Source organism: Macaca fascicularis, chromosome 13 (assembly GCF_037993035.2).
Source record: "Macaca fascicularis isolate 582-1 chromosome 13, T2T-MFA8v1.1".
Lineage (NCBI taxonomy): Eukaryota > Metazoa > Chordata > Mammalia > Primates > Cercopithecidae > Macaca > Macaca fascicularis.
This window is the reverse complement of record NC_088387.1, coordinates 119,281,711-119,296,834: the sequence shown is the minus strand read 5'-3', so window position 1 is coordinate 119,296,834 and position 15,124 is coordinate 119,281,711. Positions and strand designations below refer to the sequence as shown.

Genomic DNA, 15,124 nt, shown 5'->3' with positions numbered 1-15,124 from the left:
GGGGAAGGGGAAGCCAGAGAGGGAAAGCAGGAGAGGGAGGACTGTAGGGATGCACTGGGGGGAAGGGGATCCAGGGAGGGAGGTGGGGGAGGCAGGACTAGGGGAGGGCCTGTAGGGGAAGGGAAGTCAGGAAGGGAGGGAAGGGAGAGAGAACTGCGGGAAGCCTCCAAGACTCCGCCCTTTCAAGCAGGGGCTTCCTGACCTGGTCAAGGCAGGCTCCGCCCTTTCACTCCCCAAAGCCGTCCCACCCAGGGTGGAGGAGGTCAGTGAAGGCTGGTGGTCTGGTGTCTGCACCTGTGCAACTACCATCTGCCTGCCCCCTCCACAGCAAGCAGGCCACAGCAAACCCGACACGGATGTTCCTTCACTGACCTCCTCCACCCTGGGTGGGACGGCTTTGGGGAGTGAAAGGGCGGAGCCTGCCTTGACCAGGTCAGGAAGCCCCTGCTTGAAAGGGCGGAGTCTTGGAGGCTTCCCGCAGTTCTCTCTCCCTTCCCTCCCTTCCTGACTTCCCTTCCCCTACAGGCCCTCCCCTAGTCCTGCCTCCCCCACCTCCCTCCCTGAATCTCCTTCCCCCCAGTGCATGTGACTGCACCCCAATGCCGTGGAGCTCTGCCAGAGCCTGGGTCGTGCTCATCTAGGGAGCCTGTGGTCATGCCTGGACCCTCAGAGCCACAGGGGTCAGCAGCTCTGGAATGAATGGAAGAGTCCATCCGTGTCGTGAGGATCCAGTCCTCATGCTGATCCCCGGTCCACCTACTCGCCTAGGGCAGCCCAGCCATGGTCCAGCTGCCGTGAGAAGGCCCTGGTCCTGCTGTGGAGCAGCTGCCCTGGCCTGGAGCCTGGACAGCCCCAGCTCCCTCCTGCAGCTTCCCTCCCTCCAGCCGCTGGGGCAGGTAGTGGGGTCCACTTGTCAATCATCGTGTATTGGATCTTCAGTGGCGTTTCCCTCTATAACGTTTCTGGGCCAGAGCCTCCTAAGTGGAAGCGTGAGGCAGGGGCCTTGCTGACAGGGCTGCAGAGTCCGGGACTCTCAGCAGGCAGCCCCACCTTCACAGGTGAGGAAATCACCCCACATCACAGGTGAGTGGGAATCTGCGGCCACCAGGGCTGCACAGCGCACGAGGGGCATCTCGGGGCAGGGTCCTCCCAGCCCAGCCCGGCCTTTCCCACCCCAGCATGGCTGCCCTTCCTGGAACTCCTAGGGCGTCCACACTGCACAGCTCCCGCGCTCTGGCAGCGCCCTGGCTCCAGAAGGCTGGTCCAGCTGGGCTGACACTGTGGGAGCCCCACTTTGGAACAAGTGTCAGCAGCAGAGGCCGGCCCCCGAGAACGCACAGACACCCTTCCTGCTCCCAGTCACCGGGGAAGCTTTTCTCAGGGTTTCTGCAGAGGCCCTGCCCACTGCCCCCCGCAGAGAGCCATCCTGCCATGGAGATGTGCCCCAGACACGTCCTGGATGGATGAAGACACTGCGTGTCTGGGAACGGCTCCTCTGCTGCTCCTGATGCCTGGCCACCCTTTCCGGTCCGCCCCTCGCCAGGAAGGCCAGGCCTCCACTCCTCTGCGAAGCCTTTAGGGAACACAAGGCCACCTGTGTCAGTTGTCAGTGGGGACCCACCGGCGCTGCTTGTCCACCTGCCGCCCCCACCCGCCACTCACTCCTGGCACAAGCAGGTGCCCAGTGAATCCCGCGGAATGAGTTATTTCAGCATCCGCGGAACACACAGAACCAGAACCCCCTGTTTGTTGTTTTGGGGGAGATTGGAGATATGCAGGGCTCTCTAAGAACAAAATTATGAAGCCAGTGGGTGCCTTTTGAGGACCTCTGCCCCTCCTCGCTCAGCCGGCCTGCTCCCGTCACTCGGCCTAAATCACTGCTAACAGCCACTGCGGGGACATGCGTGCTTCAGAGCCAAGCCTTTCCCGGTAGTAAGGCTTCATTTGCCTGAGGGCTTCACAGCTTCAAGGGCAAAATTACCGTCATTATGTAGCATGGGGGGTTGTGAAGGCGGCAGCCTCCCCGAGAGTCCCTGCTAGGGAGGATGCCAACCATTGTGAAGGCTCAGGCTCCCTTTCTAAAGGCAGTTTATCACTGTAACCAGACGACACCCACCACGCACACCCGCTTGCTCTCCTGCATGGGGGGCACGTGTCTGGGGCCGTCTGTGAGGGTCAGGGGACGAAAGGCACCCTGGGCCCCAAGCCCCCATCAGACTGAAGGTAGAATGGAGGGCCTGCCTCAGGTCCAACCATGTCTCCTGCCAACAGGGGCCAGCAGAATTATTTTTAAATACAGACCCCATTACATCACTCTCTGCTCCAGGCCCCTCGGTGACTCCCCTGGCTCAGCCTCTGCCCCTCGCATGCACAGCCTCTGGAGACAGCTTCCCTCCTGGGTTTCAGCCTCCTTCCCTCCCCTCCCCTCAGTGGTCACAGGGATGCTGCATAAGGAACTGCCCCAAGACGCAGGAGTGTACACAGGCCCTGGGCGGGTTCACAGGGCAGCTCTGCTTCAGGCTGCAGGCAGCTCCCTCAGCGCCCCCCGCCCCACCTGCTTGAACCAGGGGCCAGCCATTATGGGTCAAAGAATGTTCCCCAAAACGATATGTCAAAGCCCTACCCCCAAGTACCTGTGAACCTGCCTTTATTTGGAAATACGATGTTTGCAGGTGTCATCAAGTTAGGAGGTCACTAGGGCAGACCCTGGTCCAAAAAGACTGATGTCCTCAGAAGAGGAGAGAGACGGACGCTCGGGGAGGAGAGCACCCTGTAAGGACGCAGGTGGAGATGGGACTGACACCAGAAGGCCAGAACCCAGAGAACGGTGCCCGCCTCAGTGAGCGACCAGGCCCTGCGGATGCCTTGATTCGAACTTCTTGTGTCCAGGACCGGGAGGGAGCACACTCCTGCTGTTTTAAGTTACTCAGTTAACAGTGCTTTGTTCCACAGGGCAAGGCAAAGGCTCTGGAGAACAGAGATGCAGGAGCCTGCAGGCTGAAGCGTGCTCTGAGCATGGCCACTTCCACCCATTCGCCTCCGGGCCAAGGCAAGGACTGGGACACACATTCTGTTCCCACAAGCAAGGTAAAAAGCTGCAGCCACTCATTTTACAGTCACTTTCCATGGCTTTTCCTGGCTGCATGTGACCATGTTAGAGCTGTTCACATTATGATGGCCTCAGTTCTCGCTTCTTCCCCGCATACCGCATCAGCACAAACACATACTATACATGAGCACGTACCACATAGATACACAAATGCACTGAAGCACATGAACACACACACACCACATGCACACATATCCGTATATACACACACCAGCACATACATACATACACAAACACCACACACACACACAGATGCATCCACCACACATACACACAGAAACACATGCACAAACATACACCACATACACACATGCACATATATACAAACACATGCATGCATACAGAAACACCACACATATACACATGGACACACACACAGAAGTACATGCATAAATGCATACCACATACACATACATATACACACAAACACAGAGAAACACACATACGCATGTACAAGCACACACCACACACACATACACATACACTACACACATACACACAAACATGCACCATATACATGCATACAAACACATATACACAAGCACACACGCAAACACACACCACAAACACTTATGTACATGCAAACACACACACATGCATACATGCACAAACACCACACACATGCATACACATACATATACACATGAACACAAACACACACCACACACATGCATACACACATATGCATACACAAACATATACCACACACACATACAGATATATGCATACACTGTAGATACACAGAGCAACACAAAAACACACAAATACATATACAATCACATACGTACACACAAACATACACATATGAACAAATACACAAAACACACAAATACATATACAATCACATATATACACACAAACATACACATATGAACAAATACACAAACATGTGCACACCCATACAGACACACATGACATACACATGGACATACACACAAACACACACCACACATCTGCATACACATATGCACATATGTATACACATATACACAATATACACACACATTGCATACACAGAAAGACACACAAACACGTGCACACATGTACAGACACACTACATGCATGCATGCACACACAGATGCCATACATGAGCACATACAAACACACACACACATATATACACACCACATTCACAAATGCAAACTACACATATGCATACACACACACATATATTCACACACAAACACACCACACACTGACAAACACATGCACACTTAGGCTTCAGTTACACAGAAAAGAGATTGTTCCATGTGCTTCACGACCCTTCGGGCTCCGTGCCTTCTCTATGCAGAGTTCTCCTAGGCCACCTGGAATGGGGCCAGGGTAGCTCCTCATCCTTTCTACCTTATTTCAAAGCTCTGTTTCCAAAGCTTTTACCACTCTCCATCTTTGACCTTTCTGCTTAACTCCAGAATTACTGCTGCCAGTCTCCTGAATTATTACAACACTTATATTCCATTGTAATTCCGTGTGTAACGTGCATCTCCCCAGCTACAAAACGACCCCAACAGCCATAGGCTGTGTTTTCTCATGTTGTATTCTCAGTTCATAACATCTGAGAGTCCCCCAAAATATATTTAGTCAATGAAAACTGGATAAATAAAATAAAGAATGGATAAATGGACAAATAAATGAATTAAATCCAAAATGAGACCATATTATCGACAAGTAAAATAAACCTTAGTAAGTTAAGGAATTTTAGAAATAGATCATCTAAAATAGATCTAGAAATAGATCTTCAGAAAGGGGAACGTTTTGCAGGAAGAGAAGGAGATAAATGAGCTCTAGGAGGAGCACCTCGTCCATGAGGATGTGGGGAGACACGGAGCGGACCGGATTCTGCAGCCTGAGTGCGGCACCTATCAGCTGTCAGCGTGGACACGGCGTACAGGAAGGCCTGGAGAGGGCCACTGGGGAACAGGAGGACGTCGCAGAGCCCACGCCTCAAAGGCTGATTAGCTTGCGTTCATAGCTGGACACGTACGCAGCTTTGACTCTTTATCCCTCCCGGTCTTGGGTTCCTTATTGACAACACCGGTATATTCACACCCCTCTAGAGTTGTTACAAAAAGAAATGGAACAACAGTTGAAAGCCCTGAGCCCATGCCTGTCTCTGAGTAGATCTCAATATTGATAGTTTCCTTCCTCCCCTGCCCACCTGCACATTCCTGATGGCTCAAAAGCCTGGCTCAGTAGCACACTGGCTGTGCCCCGTGGCTGACTGACATAGGGAAGGAACAAAGGGATGACCCCAGTCGCACCTTCCACGTCCTGCTCACGAGACCAGCCCCAGACATGGAAAGTTGAACTGGATGAATCTTACAGCCGACGATCTGATTCTTTTTTTATGTGCAGTTTATACTTCTATAACTTCATCCAAAACTCCATCCATGGGGCAGACTGTATGATATTTTGTCAAACAATCCAAAGAGGTTTTTGAGAATCTCAACTCCGTAGCAGCTACAACTGAAGACAGGATAAAGGGTTAAGATCAACAATAGGGAGGTATACAGGTGGGTTCTGAGACCCTCAGACTTAATATTTAATCTTTAATTTTCCTGTTTTCTGAGCTACGGCTGTGACAGTGACCCTGAAAACTATGAGCCCTCAAGAAAGCCACATGCTTGTCTCTGCATGAAGACTCTGCTATGATAATTCTCAACCTCCTCCACTTTCACGTGAAAAATAAACAATTTCCAATCATTTTAAGCAAACAATTTGCGCTATTGCTAACACTGATGTAATTACAATGGGCACATTCAACTTTCGCCCTATCACCGTCAGTGAAGTTCTGGATGCATTTATCTGTAATAAGCAGACAGCAATTCCCATGTTACTGTCACTGTTTTGTAAAGTGATTGTGCAACATTCTGGGAGGTGTAACGCATTTGACCCATGTGAAAACATAAGTGTGGGACAAGAAGGCCGTGACATGACTTAGGAAGACACAAAGAAGAGGTGGAGGACCTGGGCAGAACCGCTTCACCCATTTACTGGTTGTCTGACCTAAAATCCTCTGAACTTTAGTTTCCTCATCTGTGAAACGATAAAAATCTTCATAAGCTAGCAGTGGGCAGTGCGTGCAATAATGCTTTGCACATTATCCAACTTTAGAAAGATATCAGTGATTATTACAAGACTTTGGTGAAGACAGTCATCTTATTTTTAATCTCAGTAATTCAGTGAGTCCCATAATGGACCCTCCCACCACAGTGAATTCTGAATCAGACCTAACCTTCTACATGCCCTCCCTGACTGATCTCATCGGCACTCATGGTTTTCATTTCCATATCCACGCGGTAGATGAGCAGTTCTGCACCTGAAGTCCTGTCGCTGCCTACACTGGAGACTTGTTCCCAGACCTGACTGTTGACTTGCCAAGTCACTTGAATGTTCCATAAACACTTCAAGTTCTACAAGTCCCAAACATAAGTCACTCTCTTTTCCACAAAACCTGGCCCTTTATGTTTTATTCCTGCTCCAAATCAATGGCATCACTGTTGACTCATCCAAGCCAACCACGAAGGGGTCCACAATAAGCTTCTCCCCTTCTCACATCTTCCCTGCCGATCCCATCCATTTGATCACTACGTCCTGGTAATTCTACCTCCAAAATATATGTTAAACGTATCCTGTCTCTCCATTTCCACCGCCTGGGACCAGGCCCCTATCAGCTTTCATCAGGATTCCTAGTTTCCATGGCTCCAGTCCTGTCCCACTTAATCCCAGCTTTCCCTGAAGCTGGAGATATTTGCAGGAAAATCTAAATCTTGTCTTCATGTGTCTGTCCGTGCAGTTCAATCTGCTTTCTGGATATGTAAGTACAGCCCCATATCAAAGGCCCAGACGTAAAAAAACAATAATACATATCAAAGGCCCAGACGTGAAAAAACAATAATAAAAATAAAAACCTCGAGTCAAACTCTACACTTCCAGGAAGTTGTCGGGTTGAGCAAGAGGGTCTTTCAGGTTCCGTGCCCTCTCCGCACATTTCTCTCAGCAATTCGTTTCCACCGAATCACCTCCAAGTCACAGAACTGTGCTGAATGCTGTCGTGTGACAGTGATACCCCGTATTCCCATGCTTCACAGACTCCCTGACAGGCAGAGGTCCGACGAAAGTCATTCCCATAAAATTTAGGATGCAGGAAAGGAAAAACAAAATAGTTCTCATCGGCAATCGCAGGCTGGTGTGTATTTGTCAGCGGTCGGCTGGCAGAGGTAGGATTTTTCCATCAGCTTCCAGGCATCTTCATTAAAATCACCCACTCTGGGCTTTGGAGCAGGTGATGTGCGCCGTCCCTGCAATACCTACAGCCTCCTCATCTGCGTGTAGGCTTCCCATTAACTCACACCTGTCTGGATATCCTGAGAGCAAGCGGTGGCCTTCCTGGCCATCACTCCCCAAGGACTTATTATAGATATATATATTTCCCTGTATTATTTCCTTACTGCTTGAGATACTTAGAGGGGCTTCTGTTTTTCTGGTATCCAGTATTAGAATACTCCTTCCACTTGTGCTTATGAGTGACACAACAGTGTCTCTACCAGAGGAGGTATCTAGTAGTATTTCTTAACCTGAACTGAAACTGCCCACATCCATCCACCTCCTCAGAACTCTCCAGGAAGGTAAGCAGGCAGCCAGTTCCTCCTTGTCCTCTGCTATTTCTGCCCATATTTAGGCACAAGAACAAAATGGAATTGATCATCGTGGGAACAGGCCTGAGCTCTGATAGGATCATTGCCAGGACTTAACTGAACTCCATGTTGGAAGCTGCTTTGGGGCCCCCACCAGTTGCCTAGCGTCCCGAAGGGGTGGTGTGCTTCTACAGTGCTGCCCAGGAAGGCTTTGGGGGAGGACATTTCATGAAATGTGCCTAATGCATGGTCCAGAGGGCTCTCCCTCATGGGTCCTGGCACATTAAGTGCTCGGTCATGTTACTTAGCTGTTATTAGTAATGCCCTCACTCACCTACAACCTAACCCAGCCACCTACAGCTGCCAATAATGTGGCATGTTTCTGCTCATTACAAGCTGTTGAAACGTACCCTTCATAACAGAGGAAATACAAATGTTTAATCAATATATACAAAATGGCCACCTCCATTGATTAAAAAAATTAAAAAGATCTGCTTTAATACGTCATTGCCAATGTTGGAAAGTCGTTATAGAAACGAACTTTACCAAATGCTCTGTTAGATACTTCCAGAAGATCATGCTTTTTTAACCTTTCGAGAGAGCAATTTCCTTGTGCTTATTAAGAATTTTTTAAACATTCATATTATTTGATAAAAAGAAAGAATGTAAAATACTAACAGAAGTTTTGACCCAAAGTTGTGTGGTGCGATCGATGTATTGGAAGCCATGGACAGCATGCCGCAAACAGAAAGCTGCTTTACTCCTTACTCCATTGTCTCATTGTCTTACAAAACTGTGTTCTTAACCACTTTCTCCTGACTCTCAACGACGTGGGCAGGACCCAGAACTCTTCCAGACCCTCTTGGGTCATAAGAAGTTATCTTGTCAATTGCAGATAATAGGAAATCCAATCAAATATATTATCAAAATTACAGGCTCTTACCCAGTTTAAAATTGGTCTGTTCCCAGAGTATAAGCTTCCTCTGTCCAGGACACTTTCAGCGACAAAAGTGTGGAATAGAAGGATGGGTCACTGGTGGCAGGACGGAGAAAGCTCTTATTTGACTGGTTCTGTTATAACTGGTTGTTTTTGCCATCAAATTACAAATGCTGATCCTTTCTCTGGGGAAAACATCGAAGTCTAACAGCAGGAAATTTTCTAAGCAAGATACTACGTGATGTAATTTAATTTGATGCAATATTATATTACCTTCAAAAATGTTACTTCTTTAAAAAGTTTTCAATTACCTAGAAAAACACTCATGATAATGTGTGATGCATAAGATAGTATACAAAATTATATCTACCATTTGAGGGAAAGAAAATTTCCATACGAGAAAGACTTGAATAAAGTATAGGAGAAGATAATAGTATTTATCTCTGCGTGGATGGTTAAAGGATGATTTTTTACCTTTTTATAATTTTCTGCAATATTCAAATGTTTTCCAATGAAGGTATACTATTTGGGTAATCATCAAATAGAATCACGTTTAAAAACTAAAGAGGAAGCATGAGCATTGCTTTTTCAGGCCTGAGTGCCCTGCAGCCTTTCTCTCCTTCACCTTTCTCTGATTTGTTCATGGGTTTACAGGTGAAGTCGTTCCCTCCAAGGAGGCAAGATTTAACCCTTAATTCAGTCAGGCAACATCTAAACGCTGCAATGGGAAGCAGGCCAAAGATAGGGGAGTGATTCTTGGCCTCTGACCATCCCTCAGAAAGTCCCTTCCTGCTAAGAGAGAGCTTCATCCAGTGGAAGGTTAAGAGAGCTCCCGCCTGTGTGAAGTGAGTGAGGGGACCAAAGATCTCCAAAGGGCCTCCTCCTTGGACATCCCCATCCCAGAGCTCCTCAGCCCTCAGCCCTCCTCTCTCATCCCCACATGCTCTCTTTGTGATGCGATTCAATCCTATGGTTTTAAATTTCACTACAGCTGACAAATCCCCAATTTATATTTCCAGTCATCTCTCCTGTCATAAGCCCTAGACTCTTCACGCAACGCCTTCCAACCTCTACAATCAGAATTTTACACATATCTCAAAATTCAATTTTAAAATTTAAATCTTGATTTCCCCCAAATCCATCTCCCTGTCAGTCTTCCCCCAGCTCAGAACACTTCCTGTCTGATATCCCCATTGATAAAGAGATCATATCCCCATTTTTACCCAGGCCACAAGAATTAAGAATTCATTCCTGATTTTCTGTCCTTTGCATCCTATATCTGCTCTGCTGGCAAATCCTCTGGACCCAACCTCCAAACATGGGGCTCCCCCTACTCTAGCTCTGGGCCTTACACTAGTAACACCCAGCCTTGATGGGGATCTGAGCCCTTCACATAGGAATCACCTCTCCAGTCTTAGAGATCGATGCTGAGGCACAAGATAGTTAGGCAGCCTGCTCCAGAGCACACAGGCAGGCTGGCTCGGTGACGGCACAGACACACGAGAGGGCAAACAAGTGATGGAGTGAACAAGTGATACACCGAACAAATGACAGAGGGAATGCATGGCAGAGAAAGTGTGACAGAGTTAGGGCACGATATTGAACACATGCATGATAGAGTGGATGTATGACAGCAAATACATGATATGCTGAACACATGATAGAGGAAAAGTGTGATAGTGGACACGTGATAGAGTAAACATGTGATAGAGTAAACACGTGATAGAGTGTGTGACAGAGTGAAGGCATGATACACTGAACATGTGATAGAGTGAACACATGAGAGTGAATGCATGAGAGTGAACGTGTGATAGAGTGAATATGTGATAGAGTGAACACATGAGAGTGAACGTGTGATAGAGTGAATATGTGATAGAGTGAACACATGAGAGTGAATGCATGACAGTGAACATGTGATGCAGTGAACATGTGAGAGTGAATGCATGAGAGTGAACATGTGATAGTGAACACATGATAGCACGACTGTGTGATAGAATGTATGTGTAATCCAGTGAACATGTGATAGAGCAAACGCATGAGAGAGGGTGCATAGTAGCAAACATGTGGTCCAGTGAATATGTGATAGTCCATGCATGATAGCGAACATGTGATAGTGAACTCATGGTAGAGTAAACGTGATAGAGCAAACATGTGACAGAGTGAACACATGATAGAGTTAATGCATGATAGAGAAGGTGTGATAGTGAACATGTAATAGAGTGAACACGTGACAGAGTGAACATGTGATAGAGTTAATGCATGATAGAGAAGGTGTGATAGTGAACATGTGATAGAGTGAACATGTGATCATGTGGTAGAGTGAACATGTAATGATGAACACATGATAACATGAATATGTGATAGAGTGTACACATTATAGAGTGAACGCAGGATACTGAATGCCTGAGAGTGAACATGAGATGATGAACTCATGATAACATGAATGTGTGATAGAGTGTACATATTATAGAGTGAACACGCGATAGTGAGCACATGAGAGTGAACGTGTAATGATGAACACATGATAACATGAAGGTGTGATGAGTGTACATATTATAGAGTGAACACGGGATAGTGAACACATGAGAGTGAACGTGTATTGATGAACACATGATAACATGAATGTGTGATGAGTGTACACATTATAGAGTGAACACAGGATAGTGAATGCATGAGAGTGAACATGAGATGGAGTGAATGTGTGATAGTCAATGCGTGAGTGTGAGCATGAGATAGAGTGAAGGTGTGACAGAGTGAATGTGTGAGAGTGATTGTGAGATGGACTGAACATCAGAGTGAATGTGTGATAGAGTGAACACGTGATAGAGCGAGCATGTGACAGTAAACATGAACTAGAGTGAACATGTGAAGGTGAACGTGAGGTGGACTGAATGTGAGATCGTCAATGCGTGAGAGTGAGTGTGTGATATATAACGTGTGGCAGAGTGTACACATGAGAGAGTGAGCACTGACAGGGAACGCGTGATAGTGATTGAGGGGAGCAAGGTGGAGGAGGAGGGAGACCTGGAAGTGTGGTCTCATCAGGGCCCATGGTCTGCCCAGAAGAGGCTCTCCCCAGTGTCCTGGGAAAGGGATAGGGCCAGGGAATGTGAGCCAGGCAGCCTCAAGAAGGCAGGGGCTGCAGGGTCCCTGGCAGCCTCTCCCGAGATGTCCATGATCGTGTCCCCTGCTCAGCGGAGTGGCCCTTTGGGATACCTGGGCCCCTCGCAGGGGAAGGTGCAGCCTGGCCACAGGCTCTGGTGTCCCCTGCTCAGCGGAGTGGGCCTTTGGGATACCTGGGCCCCTCGCAGGGGAAGGTGCAGCCTGGCCACAGGCTCTGGTGTCCCCTGCTCAGCGGAGTGGGCCTTTGGGATACCTGGGCCCCTCGCAGGGGAAGGTGCAGCCTGGCCACAGGCTCTGGCCCCAAACCGTGCTCAGGACGGGGCTCAGGACAGGGTTTGAGACAGCGCGTGAATGGGCTCACCAGGGGAGGAGAAGGATGGCATTCATCTTACTCCAGATGCCTGTTCTGGATAAGGCTCAGATATAAAAGAGAAGAAAGCGACACCAGCCTTTCTCCCGCTTCGCGTCTTGATTTTCTCCCTGCACATACTTCCTGGGAGTCCATTCTGGCTCTGCTTGTGGTTTCTCTGCAACCTCTCGGTCTTGGGTCATTTAGGGGCATCAGTGGATCAGAAACCCCAGGAGAGGTCAACCATGGACATCTGGGGAGAGGCTGACTGGCTCACACTCCCTGGCCTCACCCCTTTCCCAGGACACTGGGGAGAGCCCCTTCTGGGCAGACTATGGGCCCTGATGGGACCACACTTCCAGGCCTTTAAAAAATCTTTCTCCAACCACACGTTTCCTCCTAGTGTGCTGTGAGTGACAAAAGGACAACAGGAAACCACTGTGGTTATGCAGACAGAGACACAACGTCTCGCAGATTTTCACAGGAGATGGTGACAGTACAGCTACAGGCCTTCTGCTTCTTCCCACTGTGTGCATGGCGGGGCCTCCAGCCGTCTCTGTCTCCTTGCAGCCCTTTGCCTCCTAGGCTGTTCCCTCATCTGCTCCCCACACCCAGGCTTCCCATCTCACACTTCCCAGCTTGTGGATGCAGAGGCACCGATGATGCAGGCAGCGGTCAGGGGCTGGGGCCATGAGCAGATGCCCTAGCCCCAGAGGAAGTCAGTGGTGACCTCAAACTCCATGGTGACCAGCGGAAGAGGGCAAGGCCAAGGCCACTGACGGCCGGGCTCCAGAGGGGCAGGGCTGTCACAGAAGGGTGCGAAGCAGTGACCCAGAGTGGCAGAGGGAGCACAGCTCACCAGGGGAGAGCCAGGCTGGGGCCCCACTGGGATGTGAGCCCAGGAGTGCCCACTGCATGATGAGGGACAGCAGGGGCCACCACAGAAGGACAGGAGCTGCCCCGAGGGAGCTCACCGAGGGCAGCATGACCTCAGGACGCTTCTATGAGGGGGACACGCAGCACCCCACCTTCTTCCTACTGTGACAGTTTCTGTCACCTTCAGCCAAAAGCTTTCACACTGTAAAAAGCGTTTAACTGTAAGAGCTACTTCAGTTAAAAATAGATGTAAAAACCCTGTGTAGGACCAACCTCAGGCATTCCAGATGCTCCGTGCTCCAAAGTAGAAAGAAAAATGGCACCAAGAAATCAGATGTCCCACCTGTCTCTGAGCCATGCCAGCAGGACAGCACTTCCCCCCAGACTTCAGGAAGCTGACCTCTGAGTCCAGGGGCCTGCACCCAGGGCACATGGGAGCCTTGTGCTCTGAGTCCGGGGGCCTGTACCCAGCGTCCATCGGATCCAGCACCATATCCCAGTAGATTATCGTATGTGCTATCGTGGGTGGCGCCCCGCTGTGCAGGGAGGGCTACACACCAAACAACCTGACAGAAATTCCAACTCTTGCATCCCCACAGAATCCACATTATACAAACACACACAACTCATCAGTGAGCACTGGGGCCACACAGACTGCCTGGAGCCCCACGACGGACACAGGTGGACATCTAACACTCTGGTCCTTTGATGAAAGACCAAGCTGAGACCTAGTGGTTTGGACCCTCAGGGGACAACACGGCTCGCAGGCACAGCGGACACGGCCTCTCAGAGCTGTATCTCCGCAGCTCCAGCTGCGTTACCCAACCCAGAGGAGGAGCTTAAATGTCCAAATAAGATGAGACCATCACAGCTGAGGATGATCAAAGGGTTGTCATTTTTGAAAGAGACACCATCGGTGCTGGTCACCTACCAAGTCACCACCTCTTAAACGTGTCTGGGCAGCTTGAGAAGCAAAGATCACACCCACTCAGAAAGGAACACCAGCACCCCACCAATCCTGCACTTTCTGTAAAACCCTCTGGTGTAGGTGCCCATGGGCTGGTAAACTGATCCACAGTGTTGAAAAATATCATAATACAATTTATAAAGTCAGACAGCAAAATAAAATCAAAGAGTCAATAGCCCAAGAGGCAGTGAAGAATGGCGCCATCCTCCCAAGACAGGGTGAAGCCGTTACCATCTGATGAAAGTCACGCCAGGAAGCATGGCCACGTCTGCACAGGCCAGCGGGGAAGAGAAACTGCAGGATCCACTCTTGGTAAAAACATCCTCAAACCAAGCAAGTGGACGTATTTTTCTTGAGAAAATCAATGCAAATTTCATCTCTGTTTGCTCAACCAATGGAGACATAAGAAAAAGTATGCTAATAAAAGATGCAAAGTTGATGTAGTGACATCTTTAGGTCGCAAGGGAAACTTTCCTGCTTTAAACCACTTTTCCCTTAGAATAGAATTCTGTACAGAGAATGATAAAAATCACAGGACTTTTCAACCAAAAGAACCTGGAAATCGATCTGGTACAAACCTCTCGTCTCATAGATAAGGAAACTCAGATCCAGGGAGACTGATTTGCCCATGACTACATGAATGACCTGAGGTGTGGCTCCAACACAGCCCTGAGTTCAGCTCACCAGGAGTGGACACTGAGAGAGGATGGAATTTGTTGGTGGGTCGCGGAGCACATGAATGGGAAGCAGAGGATGTTTATGTTTCTTAAGAACATTCATATCTATAATAATCAACACACACTAATTACTTCCTAATTATCTCATTGAATGCCCAGCAACCCCACAAAGGGAGGCGCCATCACTCATGTCATTGTACAGAAGGAGGAAAGGAGCTTGCAACAGTTGGGCCACTTGCCCAGGGCCACACAGATGAAAATGGCTGAGCTCAGTTCAGACCTACCTCCAAGTCTGCACTCCCGAAGATGATGCTGTCTGTGAAATTGAACACTGGTGTCTGGATAGATGGGACAAGCACCAGGGCCTGCAATTATGGTGTTTTTTTGTTTTGTTTTTGTTTTTGAGATGGAGTCACACTCTGTCACCAGGCTGGAGTGCAATGGAGCTA

General features: G+C 48.8%; 1 long non-coding RNA gene across 1 annotated transcript; it reads left to right on the top strand.

The window, feature by feature from the left end:
* Positions 1–2,937: 2,937 nt before the first annotated feature.
* LOC141408381 (uncharacterized) lies at positions 2,938–8,423 on the top strand. The gene is made up of 2 exons (XR_012422713.1): positions 2,938–3,087; positions 4,871–8,423. It is a non-coding gene; the product is annotated as an uncharacterized lncRNA (long non-coding RNA).
* The last annotated feature ends 6,701 nt before the right edge of the window (positions 8,424–15,124 follow it).